The sequence below is a fragment of the Leopardus geoffroyi genome, chromosome D3 (genome assembly GCF_018350155.1).
Source record: "Leopardus geoffroyi isolate Oge1 chromosome D3, O.geoffroyi_Oge1_pat1.0, whole genome shotgun sequence".
Taxonomy (NCBI): Eukaryota; Metazoa; Chordata; class Mammalia; order Carnivora; family Felidae; genus Leopardus; species Leopardus geoffroyi.
In genome coordinates this window covers 1,750,591-1,762,826 of record NC_059339.1, presented here as the reverse complement: position 1 = coordinate 1,762,826, position 12,236 = coordinate 1,750,591, and the positions used below count along the sequence as shown (strand labels likewise).

Genomic DNA, 12,236 nt, shown 5'->3' with positions numbered 1-12,236 from the left:
TTGCGGGGGAGTCAACAGGGTTCCCAGGCTGCGGGGGGGGGGGGGGGGCGGTGATTCAGCCAGCAGGTGGCAGAGGTTCACACCTGGGCCTCGTCCGTGTCCCGTTCCGTCTACCACCCAATGTGGGGATCGCTGGGCACCAGCCGTGACTTGAAATATGCTCTGCTTTTCACCGGGAGGATTTGGAATGAGACTCTGCAATTCGGATCAAGATAGCACACAACCAGTAAGAGTAAGCTGCAGGGGACAGAGGTTAAATTTCCCCACGGGGAGGCAATTTTGGGAAATCTGGAAGGGTTGGAGGGGCCGGCGAGGGCGGGGCAGGGAAAGGGGATAACCTGGCCCCAAAGTGAGCTGCTATCATCATCAAATATTTCCCTAATTGCGAAAAAATGAAGGGACTGAGGGATGCCAGGAAAATAAAGTCCAAGTGTACTAGGCGTTGGCTTTTTTGGCAAAGCAAATTTCTCTGTAACAATTTTTAAGAAGATATAAAAGGCATTGCCTCACACAATGATCTCTGAAGCCTGGCTTTCATCTGCCTCTTTAGAAACATTGCATTTCGAAGGGAGCCGTTAGCTGAGGTGGTGAATGTGTCTGCTAATTGCTTTCTGTTATAAATCTAAGCAACACTGAACTCCACGAGGGAATGCAAACTTATCAGGGAAGCTAAAAGCAGAAATCGCCTTTGGCTGAGTTACAAGTGCTGTTTTCCTCATCGAGCCTGAATGTCTTCACGTGTTTCTAGAACATTCTTATGTATCACTTGGGAAGATCACAGCGGGGTTGGGGAGTGGGCAAGGGACCCTGTGCAGGTTCATGCACCGTGTAAGAAACGCTGGAACAGATCGGCTGACCGACTCAGCAAGGTGATGCCCGGGGAGACTCAGGTCTGTGGACAAGTGTTTAATCCCGAGTGGGGAAGGGACAGAGGACGGGGCGATGGGGCCACGCGGCTCGCTGCCTTAGGCGTTTAAACACCCGCGAGGATCCCTGACCCAGTGGTTTTATGTCCTTGTCAAACGCCGTTGGCAAATCGGTCGACACCACTCTGCACGGAGACTCCTGGCACCACTCGTCTTCTAGAAGAACCCAAAGTAGTTGGCAGTGTTGAAGCACACACAGGCTTTACCAAAAATTTGAAATTCCCAGCTTCTCCAAAAAACCCCACAAAACTCGGAAGGTCTCGCGAAATGGAGCCCTCGCTTCTGCCTCGTGTGAAGGACCGTCCTCCCAAGATAGGCGTGTGGCTTCCGGGGGCCCGGCGCCTTCCTCCTTCGCTGCGGCGGACCCGGCCGGTCTCACCTTCCCGGCAGCATGTGTGAGCCCAGACCCTTCCCTGTCCTTGCCAACATTCGGGCTAGTCCGCCTTTGTGGTTTTAGCCCTTCTGGGGTGTGCGTAGTGGGAAGTCGCTGTGGTTTTAATTTGTGTTTCCTAATGACTAATGTGTTGCTCAATTGTTCGTGTGATCAGTGGCCCTTTGTACCTCCCCTGTTGGGAAGCGTCATTGTCCCAGACGTGGCTCTCTCCCCCGAGTTTTCGAGCTTCTTCCCGCCCGCCCAGAATCAGCTCCTCACGCCCCTGCCCGGACACCAGCCCTAGCTGGGCAGCCCCTGAGGCGCAGAGGGCTGACTCCCCGCTCCTTGGGGACCCCACTGACGCCAGAGGACAAGAGATCCCTTGCTGACACGGTCTCAGCAGTTCGGCCTCCTTGGACACAGAGTGCGAGGAAAACACATCTGAGCCTTTTTTGGTTCCCTATCGGGTGACTCAAGCCTTTGTTTCTGGCCCGGAGGCAGAGAGTTGGGGATCTCCCGGCACAGGTGAACAGGTGCACGGGGGAACGATGGGGGGACAGCCGGAACAAGACACATAAATACTGAAAACGCTATCCTTCCCGGTGTGGGGCTCATCTCCCAGAGGAAATCCTCTGCAGAAGTCTAGTCCATGCGGCGGAGAAGAACCCCCACAGCCCGGCCCCTCTGCCTCCGCGTCGTGTCCCCCCCCCCCCCAGGTAACCGAGAGCGGGGACAGACGCCCTTTGGCGAGTGCCGTCTGCCCACGGCGGCTCACCACGCGCTGCCTGTGTGGCGCTCGCGCGGTGGGCGGGCACAGCCGTCGCGTGGCGAGGTGGCGGGTCCTGGGGCCGCGCGTCCTGCCTCGCGCTCACCCGTGTTCCTCCCCGCTCTCCGCCAGGGGTGACGCGCCGCCCTTGAAGCTCGTGCCCCGCTGACGGCCGATTCCCGCAAGGGCCACCCGGGCCGTACCCGGGAGGGGCTCGTGGTTTTCCAAACACGGACGCGTTTCTGACTAAAGAAGGCAGGCGCGGAACCGGGCGGCTGACGTCTCCGCAAACAAGCGGTTATTCATCTGAAGAGCCTCGTGCTAAATATAGACGCGAGGGGAGGTCAGGAGCTTCCCGAACATACGCGTCCTTTCGTCTGCTGGTTTAAGGGCTCCGAGTTGGTAGAGAATAGTCTTTGTTTCTGGCCGTAGGCAGAAGCAAGGGGCCTGGGGGGCGAGACCGCTTCTCTGCCTTTCATCTCACATTCGGCAGCGGCAGGCAGACGGGTAGATTACGTGCGTTTGGAAAAAGTGCATTTGGAAAAACACGAGGGAAGAACTCAGCATACGAGGAGGAAGGGCGAAGAGGCCGGTTTCTTGAAATGCCGTGTCCCTGTCGCCGCCGTGCTTCTTGGAAGGAGGTGAAACGTCACCTACCAGGGCCTCCGACTTTCTGCCCTTCCTCCGTTTCCAGAGGCGTGTTCTCTCCTCTACCTCTCCTTCCAGAACATTCCTGTGACTCTACATACGCTTATGTAGAGACAGAGCACGCGTCTGTCTGCGTGTTTTACACCGCTGTACCGATGGCCCCGTAACTTGTGTTTTGTTTCTTCGCGCAGCTTTTCTTGGAGCCTCTCCTCGTCGGTACCTGTGGACGCCACCCCTTCTCTTGGCTGCTACACTGTCTTGCAGAATATGAATGCTTATCCAGCCAGTTCTGAAGCATTTGGGGGAATTCTGAAGCCTCTATAATTTACGCAATTTGACAACTGGCTTTCGTTACCAGGGGATCAATAATCTTGGATTTCCGTGTGTTTCCTAAAATCCCTGTCATTGTGAGGATGTCCCCCCCCCCCCCCCCCCACCAAATATCTGCAGCAAGTCAGGGCTCCTTTCTGGCAGCATTCTCCCCTGCGAGGTGCCCTCTCTCTCCTGTATGTTCATTCGCCTCAATTAGGCACTTTCTCCCGTTCCTTGATGACTGAGATTTAAGTACTCATGATTTCTCTATGATGTTTATCAGCAACTAGTCTGGAGACATGATCACGATGAGTCAGAGAGGGAGCCCACACCTGGAGCTGCTAAGGACTTCCCATATCTCTCCAGCACGAGGAGAGGGGCCGAGGGTAAGGCTGACGTAGGGAGGGCAAAGTTGCGGGACAGGACCTCACGCCAGTGCGCCTGAGCTCCTGGATGCAGCTGTGCCTGCAACCAGAGGCGCCACCGGCCTTCACCCCCACTGGACCAGTAATACATTTCCCTTTTGCCTCCATCAGATGGGTTGGTAACGGATCCGGCCCTCCCCCAGACAGAGCTCCGATGTCCGATTCCGTCACTATCTTGGTATGTTTTGTTTTTTTTTTTTCTGGTTTCGGCATCCTCCGCGAAGTTGTTTTTCTCTTTGATACCAACGTTGGTCGGTCTTCAGTATGCATTTCCACCTTGCAGAAGACCAAAGTGCCAGCTGCGTATACAGCTCGAGTGTAATGGTTACTGTGTGTCCTCGTGTATTATTTCATGTTTGGCCTCGGGAAAAAAAAAAATGCAGCAAGAATTCTCTTCTGTACACGGATGGTATAACCTCTCTGGGAACACATTTTATGGCGATCTTAACTCAAGTGTGCTGGGAAAATAACAGGGAGCGGTTTTGCTGGCTGCTCGTTACATGTGTTTTCTTGTATTCGTCACTCTTGAGTCCCTGCCAAGAGTTTACATCTAATTGCCTCTACATCATACTTCCCCCCTCAAAGAGAAAAAACAGCGCCCTGTAAATTGGTATAAACACTTTGGCTGCACGGTAATTTTGTTTTCTTGTTCCACATGGACTCGCAAACTTGAAATTCTTGAAGGCGCCTCAGACTTAATCTCAGGCAGAGCAAAGTGTGAGGGGTACTATTTCTCCCTTAATCAGAGTGTGCCGGGCACATCGGCCCACAATTCCCATGCTTTATTACTGTGGCGAACCAGAAGGGGCTGTGGGTAAAGGCTCAGGCGGGGAGACAACACGAAGGGCTTTTTATGTTAAAGGAAGAAGCATTCTCTTGCAAGGAAGATGCCGCAAGACTGGGAAGGTTTCCAAAGCCTTTCAACCGTCGCACACAAGATCCCCGTGAAAACTTAAAAATAGCCCCTTCGGTGGTGCGTGTAAACGTGAGCCTGCGTGTCTGAGATGCGTGTGTGAGAAAGGGGAGAGAGAGAGGTGATCGCTACCTGTTGGTGCGCTAGCAGAAGAGAATGGCAAGGTAAGGTGGCCTTTAAAAGTATATGCTTTTTGCAAACGATTTTTCTTTTGGACACAGAGTGGCTGTACAGAGCAGTGGTTGGGAACGTGGGTGTTGGAGTATGACTTCCTCGTGTGAATCTTTGCTCCCCTCCTCATAAATCGTGTGACCTTAGGAACTTATGTCACCTCGCTGGGCTTCGTTTTCCTGCAAAGCAGTGATTAAAAGTCACATGTACCGGGGCACCTGGGTGGCTCAGCCGGTTGAACGTCTAACTCTTGATTTCAGCTCGATGATCTCACGATCATGAGATTGAGCCCCACGTCAGGTTCTGCACTGAGTGTGGAGCCTGCTTGAGATTCCCGCTCCCTCTTTCTCTGCACCCCCCCTCTTGCGCGCTCTCTCTCTCTCTCAAAAAAAAAAAAATCACATGTACTCCAGTAGGGTTGTTGTAGGGATTTAATAAATTACTGTACGTAGGCACTTTGAACAAGGTCTGCATATGGTTGCTGTGTTGTAAGTATTTGCTATGAGGATGAAGATGAAGATGATGGTAATGAAGATGGTGATGAAGATGATGATGAAGGTGATGTCTGTGATGATGATGCAGATGTCTAGGATGGTGATGGTGGTGACGATGATGGTGGTGATGATGATGGTGATGATGGTGATGGTGATGATGGTGATGATGATGGTGGTGATGATGATGGTGATGATGATGATGGTGATGGTGGTGATGATGATGGTGATGAAGATGTGATGAGGATGTGATGATGATGATGGTGATGAGGATGTGATGATGATGATGGTGATGATGATGATGGTGGTGATGATGGTGATGGTGGTGACGATGATGGTGGTGATGATGATGGTGATGATGGTGATGATGATGGTGGTGATGATGATGGCGATGAGGAAGATGATGATGATGGTGATGATGATGATGGTGATGATGATGGTGATGGCGATGATGGTGCTGGTGGTGATGGTGATCAATATATGAAGGAATGCAGAATCTAAGACCTTTGAGCACCGTGGAAGAGGCAGCAGAGCCATGGGGTCTTCCTATTCTGGAAGATGAAGATATGCATCTGAAACCATAACTTTTTTGAGATTTTTAAGACAAACATATTCTTAGCTTGATCTTAGACGTTTTGTCTCTGCACTCGTAATGAGGAGCTCCCCACTCAGGCTGTGCCAGGTAGCACGAAGTCCTGGTGGGAGGAGGTAAAGTTGTTACCCTTTCTTCACGTCAGTGTTGATCACCATCATCTTCATCATCATAGACATCACCTGCATCATCACCACCATCACCACCATCACCATGTTCACCACCGTCACCATCATGACCACCATCATCACCATCACAGACATCACCTTCATCATCGTCTTCATCACCATCTTCATCATCATCCTCATAGCAAACACTTCATACGTTCAGCTCAGCAGCTGCACAGACTCAAGGTGATCTTCCTACCGGAAGGAAAACAAGATTGGTTGTAGACGTAGCAATACTCGTGGGTGGGGCTACAAGCCAGGGTTTTCCCTCCCATCTATGTCCTGACGTTCCTGTAGGTCTGAGTAACGTGTTGCACAGTCTGTTCAGTAAACGTCGGTCCACTCTGCTGGTCTATACTCGGTGGTTTATTCCTTCCTCACACAACACCCTTCTGAGTGCTTTGCACTCCTTTAGAGAAATACTTTATTCTGATCTCGTGAATGATTTGGAAAGATTTGCCTGAAATTGTGAGTGTATACATTGGGCAAGTTTTGCCCGAGGACACGCCCTTGTTCTCAAGTGGACTTTGGCCAACCCACCATCCCCCACTACAGGATATGGTTTGGAACCTAAAGGAAACGATTTCAGAAGAATATACCTTTCAGTAGCTTTAACATCATTAGTTTATAGATTAGAGATGGTATTATTTCCTATGTTTATGATTATCACTGGGCATACTCTTTGTCTGATAATCTCTGAGTACATGTATGAGGGAAATAACAATATTGTGGTTCCCGCTGTTGTAGGAATAACTTGATAAAGGCTCAGAAAAGGCACATAAATGATACCCATATGACCCGCATATTAACATTGATAATAGTAATTAACTAGTTAAAATAACCTCTGAGAGATTATGTTCAGGTTTCAGGAAATCTGATCTGTTAAAAACAATTTTTTTAAACATTTTTTTTAAAAGTAAATTTATTTCCTGGGGGACCCGGATGGCTCAGTTGGTTAAGTGTCTGACTCTTGATTTCGGCTCAGGTCACGATCTCACGGTTCATGATTTTGAGTCCCACGTCGGGCTCTGCGCTGACGGCCCAGAACTTGCTTGGGATTCATTCTCTCCCTCTCTTTCCCCTTCTCTCTCTCTTCCTCTCTCCCTCTCTCCCTCCCTCTCTCTCCCTCTCTCTCTCCTTCTCTCTCCCTCCCTCTCTCTTTCTCTCTCCCTCTTTCTTTCTTTCTCTCTCTCTCCCTCTCTCTCTCTCCTTCTCTCTCTCTCGCCTTCTCTCTCTCCCTCTCTCCTTCTCTCTCTCTCTCTCCCTCTCCTCTCTCTCCCGCTCTCTCTCTCCCCCTCTCTTTCTCCTCCTCTTTCTCTCCCCCCCCTCTCTCTCCCTCTCTCTCTCTCTCTCTCCTTCTCTTTCTCTCTTTCTGCCCTCAGAGCAGGGGAGGGCAGAGAGAGAGATTCCAAGCAGCCTGTCAGCACAGAGCCCAACATGGGACTCAAACTCACGAACCGTGAGATCGTGACCTGAGCCGAAATCAAGAGTCAGACGCTTAACTGACTGAGCCACCCGGGTCCCCCAGGAAATATGATTTTTAGTCGTTGCATAAATGGTGTGTTTTTATTTAGTGATATAAACAACTTACAGTTGTGAAGTGTGAGACAAATAGATGAGTTCAGGACATGAAAACTCTGTTTCCAAAAATTCTTCACATTCTGGGTTAGGCAATTTCTTAAGTGTGGTTTATAGACATCCAAAATTCAGGGATAAGGAAGTGAAATAATTTGCACTAGAACACATTAACTATTTATGTGTCTTTGTTCCGTGACACAGAGGTTCGTCTCTGTGGCAAATGTGGACACTCGAGGTAATTAGCATTAGCCGTCCGTGGACGCGGCCGTTCCCCTCACCCCGCCGGGGCGCTGGGCGCTATTTCTGCGTCCTTAGACTGCCCCCGCTTTGTGTACCCACGTCTGCACGCGGGAGGCTGTGCGCCTCTGTACCATACCCCCAACACCGAACAAAATCGGCAAAATCGTTCCCCAGAACATCTGACTTTCTGTTAAATAGGCCGTGGCACCGTCGCTTTATTTTAGAAACTGCAATATGAGAAAACCCATCTTCTCTGGAATCCTCCGTGGGCCGGAGGCTCTCTGGGCACCGAGGCCAGGCTGCAGCGAAACCCAACAGCTGGGGGTTCCTTAAACTCTTCTCCCCCAGGATTTACTGCAACATTTTAGGAGCCTGAAGGCGCAGGGATCTCCTACCTGTATGACCAGCGACGTCCCAAGTAAAACAGCCTCTTTCTTGGGGGGCAGAAGAGGGGGGAAATGTAACCACAGACTGTCTTCTTGCGAGGTCAAGTGAGAGGTAAAACGGCCAGCCTGGTGAGACTTCCGTCAGCTGGAAGGGGACAGTTCTGATGAGTTCGCCCCTCCCCCCTTGTCCTGTCCACTGGCCAGAGTAACATCTAATTGATGAATTCCACGTGATTTGTTGAAAGAGCAGGATTTGGCGGGGATGTGAGCGCGCTGCGGTGGGTTGGGGCTCTCAGGTCTCAGAAGAAGAGGGAACAGGAGAGTATCTTTCGTTCTGGAAAGATCGGTGATAGCTGAGCAGGGCAGAGGAAGGGAGAGGCTCTGACTTCCTCCTGGCTTTTTAAAAAGTGACTTTGAAGGAACTGACTGTCATGTAGCTGCCTCTTTCCCTGTTCTGTTCCAGCTCAGCTGGCAGGGGAGGTGCATTCCACGGACTCTTAGCAAAACAGCGCATTGGAAACAAATAAATATGGGAGAGCCCCGCAGGAGGGTGCTGGGGGCGGCCGCGGGGACCCAGGCAAGGACGCGGTGCGGCCGCCCGGCTCGCGGGGAGACGGACGCACTTGAGAAAGGGAGCCGAGAAGTGGGTGCTTCCGTCCCCTTCAAATTACAAACCAGAAAGTCAACAAGGACCGTGTTAGTTATGCAAGCGGTTTCTAAAGTGCTTCTTGTGGGCGACGTGTGAATTCTGCAGAGCTTCACCAGCCCCCGGCGTGGAAGTCTGTGCTTCAACCCGGGGACGCGAGGCCTCCAGGAGCCCGCTGGGGTCCCCGTGTCCCTTCCTCTGCCTCGGAGCAGCGAGGCTGGCGCGCCCCGGTGGCGAACCCGGTCCCAGAAGTGCGTCTTCCCCTTATCCCATCTTCCCACCATACCCCGTGAGTCTCCCCAGCCACCCGGCCGCTCCTGAAGGGCCCCCGACGTGGTGGCGGGGTGACGACGGGTCCCCATCTGCCCTCGGGCCCTGGCAGTCACTCCCTCCGACCCGCGTGGGCCCCCTCTGGGCCCTGGCAGAGCGGGGGGCTGGTTATCTATGGAATTCTGGGCTTCTCGGGCACCTGACCTTCCCCTGGATGCCAGTCTCCGGCCGCCTGTCCTGTCCGGGTTCGTTCTTCTGAAATCGCACGACCGTCTGCCTCGTTGCTCGAACCACACACCCAGGAGCCGGCGTTGGCTTCCCAGAGCCCCTCCTTGGCCTCCTCCGGCTCGCTATTACGTCCCCACCACTCTGTTTCCAGAAGCACATCCTGAGTTATCCTAGATCTCTGCCTCCCATCCCCCCAACCCCCCCCCCCCCCCCGGGCCCGGGCCGCCATTACCTCTCGGTTGGATGTCTCCAGAAGCTTCCAAATGACATTTTCTGCTTCCAGGGATGCCCTGCCTTCCGGCAGTCTACCATCCGTACGGCAGCCAGAGCAGTCTTGTAAACACGTACATTAACTCAAGTGCCGGCCTCTCTAAACCTTCCCCGTTGGGTCCAGTTCCGCCCCTGTCACGGCCTCCGGGGCCGGTCGTGGGCCAGCCCGCCTGTTCCAGCCTCCTCTTGGCCCTGCCTCCTTTGCTCACCGTGTTCCGGCCACGTCGGTGTTTCTAGTCTCATCAATACCGGGCTCATTTTAGGGACCCTGCGTGTTCCCTCATCCGGCTCCTCCCTCAGAGTTTCGCGTGCCCGGATCCCTCCGATCATTCAGGGCTCAGCTCACACGCCAGCTGCTCAGCAAGAATGTTCGTCCCAGACCCTCAGCTACAGCGATACGTGCTTGCCCTCCCCCGCCGGTCGGGAACTCCAAATGGCACCTTACTTTATTTAACGCGCTCACCGCAACATTCAACGTCCTCCCTTTTTGTGTACTTGTGTGTTCTCCCCCCTCGCCCGCGAAGAGAAGTTCCTGGAGGGCACACACCTGTTTCCAGCACCATCCCCGGTGCTCGAAAGAGTGTCTGGTGTGCAGTCGATGCTCCATAAAGCTTTGTGATAAACGAACTCTCTGAGAGACGGTGGGAGATGGGGCGCACTGCACCCGGTCCCCTACGTTGACGGGCTTCCGGGCACGTGTGTTGGCGACCTGCGGATTGCTGCTGCTGGGCTGGAGCTGAAGCTTCTGCATTTAAAAAAAAAAAAAATTCCAGGGGCGCCTGGGTGGCTCAGTGGGTTGGGCGTCCGACTTCGGCTCACATCATGATCCCGTGGTTCGTGAGTTCGAGCCCCGCATCGGGCTCTGTGCTGATGGCTCAGAGCCTGGAGCCTGCTTCGGATTCTGTGTCTCCCTCTCTCTGCCCCTCCCCCACAGGCACTCAGTCTGTCTCTGTGTCTCAAAAATGAATGAATGTTAAAAATTTTTTTAAAAAAGAGAAAAAAGGCAGGCGCTGAGTCGTATCTCATGACTTCTCAGCATCCACAATCACATGAGCTGATTCTCTGTCTCTCTGGAGAGCCCTAATCGATACACCTCCCCTCACCCCACAATTATGTACTAAGTCTGAATTTGATTCCATGGGAAGTTGATACGATGTGGCCTTTGAGCTCTGAGAGCTAACAGTCGAATAAGAAAGTTAAAATAAAGACACAAACACTCAAAATTCAAGGCAGAACTTAATGGAGCCACGCTGCCCTGGGTGCTGAGAAAGGGAGGCCGACCGTGAGGGGGTTGTGGTTAAGGGCATTGATTCAGGAGCCAGGCTGTCTGCGTTCAATCACCTGCTCCCCTTTTTATGACTTGTGTGATCTTTGGCAAGTTATTGGATGGTCGGTGACTCCGTTTCCTCACGTATGAAATGTAGAAACTATTAGTACCTACGTCATAGGATTATCAGAAGCACTAGACAACGCAGTGTATTTATGACACTTAAAACAGCGTCTTAGATCAGCGTTCCGCACGCGGGACTGAGGACAGAGAGGTGGGGCAGCGTTTGGATTTAGGATGAAGCGGGGCAGGGGGGTCCCTGGGGCGTCGTGTGCGCAGAGGGAACAGGAGGGCAAGGGGGCTGGCCGGCCGCAGCTGAGATGTTTAGCTGGGAAAACGGGAAGGCGAGGTGATGGGAACGTTGGGAAGCTACGTGCGGCCACGGTGGGGAGGGACGCTTAGTAAGCATCCTCTCCGGTGGGTAATTGTCACTGAACATTTTGAAGTGGAGAAATTGCTGAGATGCCTTTATTTCTGCAAGAACTTACCTGCTTAGAAATTTTTGGCAACATCCAATGACTTGGAGAGACTCACTCCTTTCCTTTTGCTTGATTTGGGTTGATATTTTGCTTTTTCTTTTCTAGTTCCTTAACGTGGAAGGATTGATTTGGGACTGGGCCTTCCTTTAGTGTAAGCATTCAGGGCCCTGAGTCCCCCCCCCCCCCCCCGCCCCCCACCTCTGATAGATCGTATTTTCATTTTCACCCGGTTGAAAACATTTTCTAGCTTCCCTTGAGCATTAGTTACTCTTGTACCTGTGGATTAGCTGGGAGCATGTTGTTTAATTTCTGAGTAGACGGAAATTTACCTGCTATTCTGTGATTGATTTCTGGTTCAATTTCATGACGCCCCGAGGCATACCTGGTCTGACTTCACTTATCTACGTTAATTAAGATTTATTTTATGGCCTGGGATATGGTCTTTCTCGGTGAATGTTTCATGTGTGTTCTGCTGTTGTTGGGTGGAGTGTTCCATAAATGCCAATTAGATCCAGATGGCCCACCGCCTCGCTCATTTCTTCTAACCCCCTTGCCGATTTCCTGTCTCCCTGTCCTATCTGTGGCTGGGAAAGCACTGCTCACGTCTCCAACCACAATCCTACATCTATTTCTCCTTCCAGTTCTGCCGGGTTTTCCTTCCCGTGTTTCAAAGCTCTGTGGACAGGTGCACACCCATGTGGTATTCTTAGGTCTTCTTGGTGAATTGACTCCTTTATGTCTGTGTTATTCCTCTTTGGTGTATTTTTTTTTTTCCAACGTTTATTTATTTTTGGGACAGAGAGAGACAGAGCATGAACGGGGGAGGGGCAGAGAGAGAGGGAGACACAGCATCGGAAACAGGCTCCAGGCTCTGAGCCGTCAGCCCAGAGCCCGACGCGGGGCTCGAACTCACGGACCGCGAGATCGTGACCTGGCTGAAGTCGGACGCTTAACCGACTGCGCCACCCAGGCGCCCCTCTTTGGTGTATTTTATGTATGTATTATTCCACCGTCTTTGGTGACGTTCT

The 12,236-nt window shown here is 52.1% G+C and overlaps 1 long non-coding RNA gene across 1 annotated transcript; it reads left to right on the top strand.

Moving 5' to 3' along the window:
• Nucleotides 1-296: 296 nt before the first annotated feature.
• LOC123588433 lies at nt 297-3,816 on the top strand. Its single transcript, XR_006707839.1, has 2 exons — nt 297-3,628; nt 3,734-3,816. It is a non-coding gene; the product is annotated as an uncharacterized LOC123588433 (long non-coding RNA).
• Nucleotides 3,817-12,236: the final 8,420 nt, after the last annotated feature.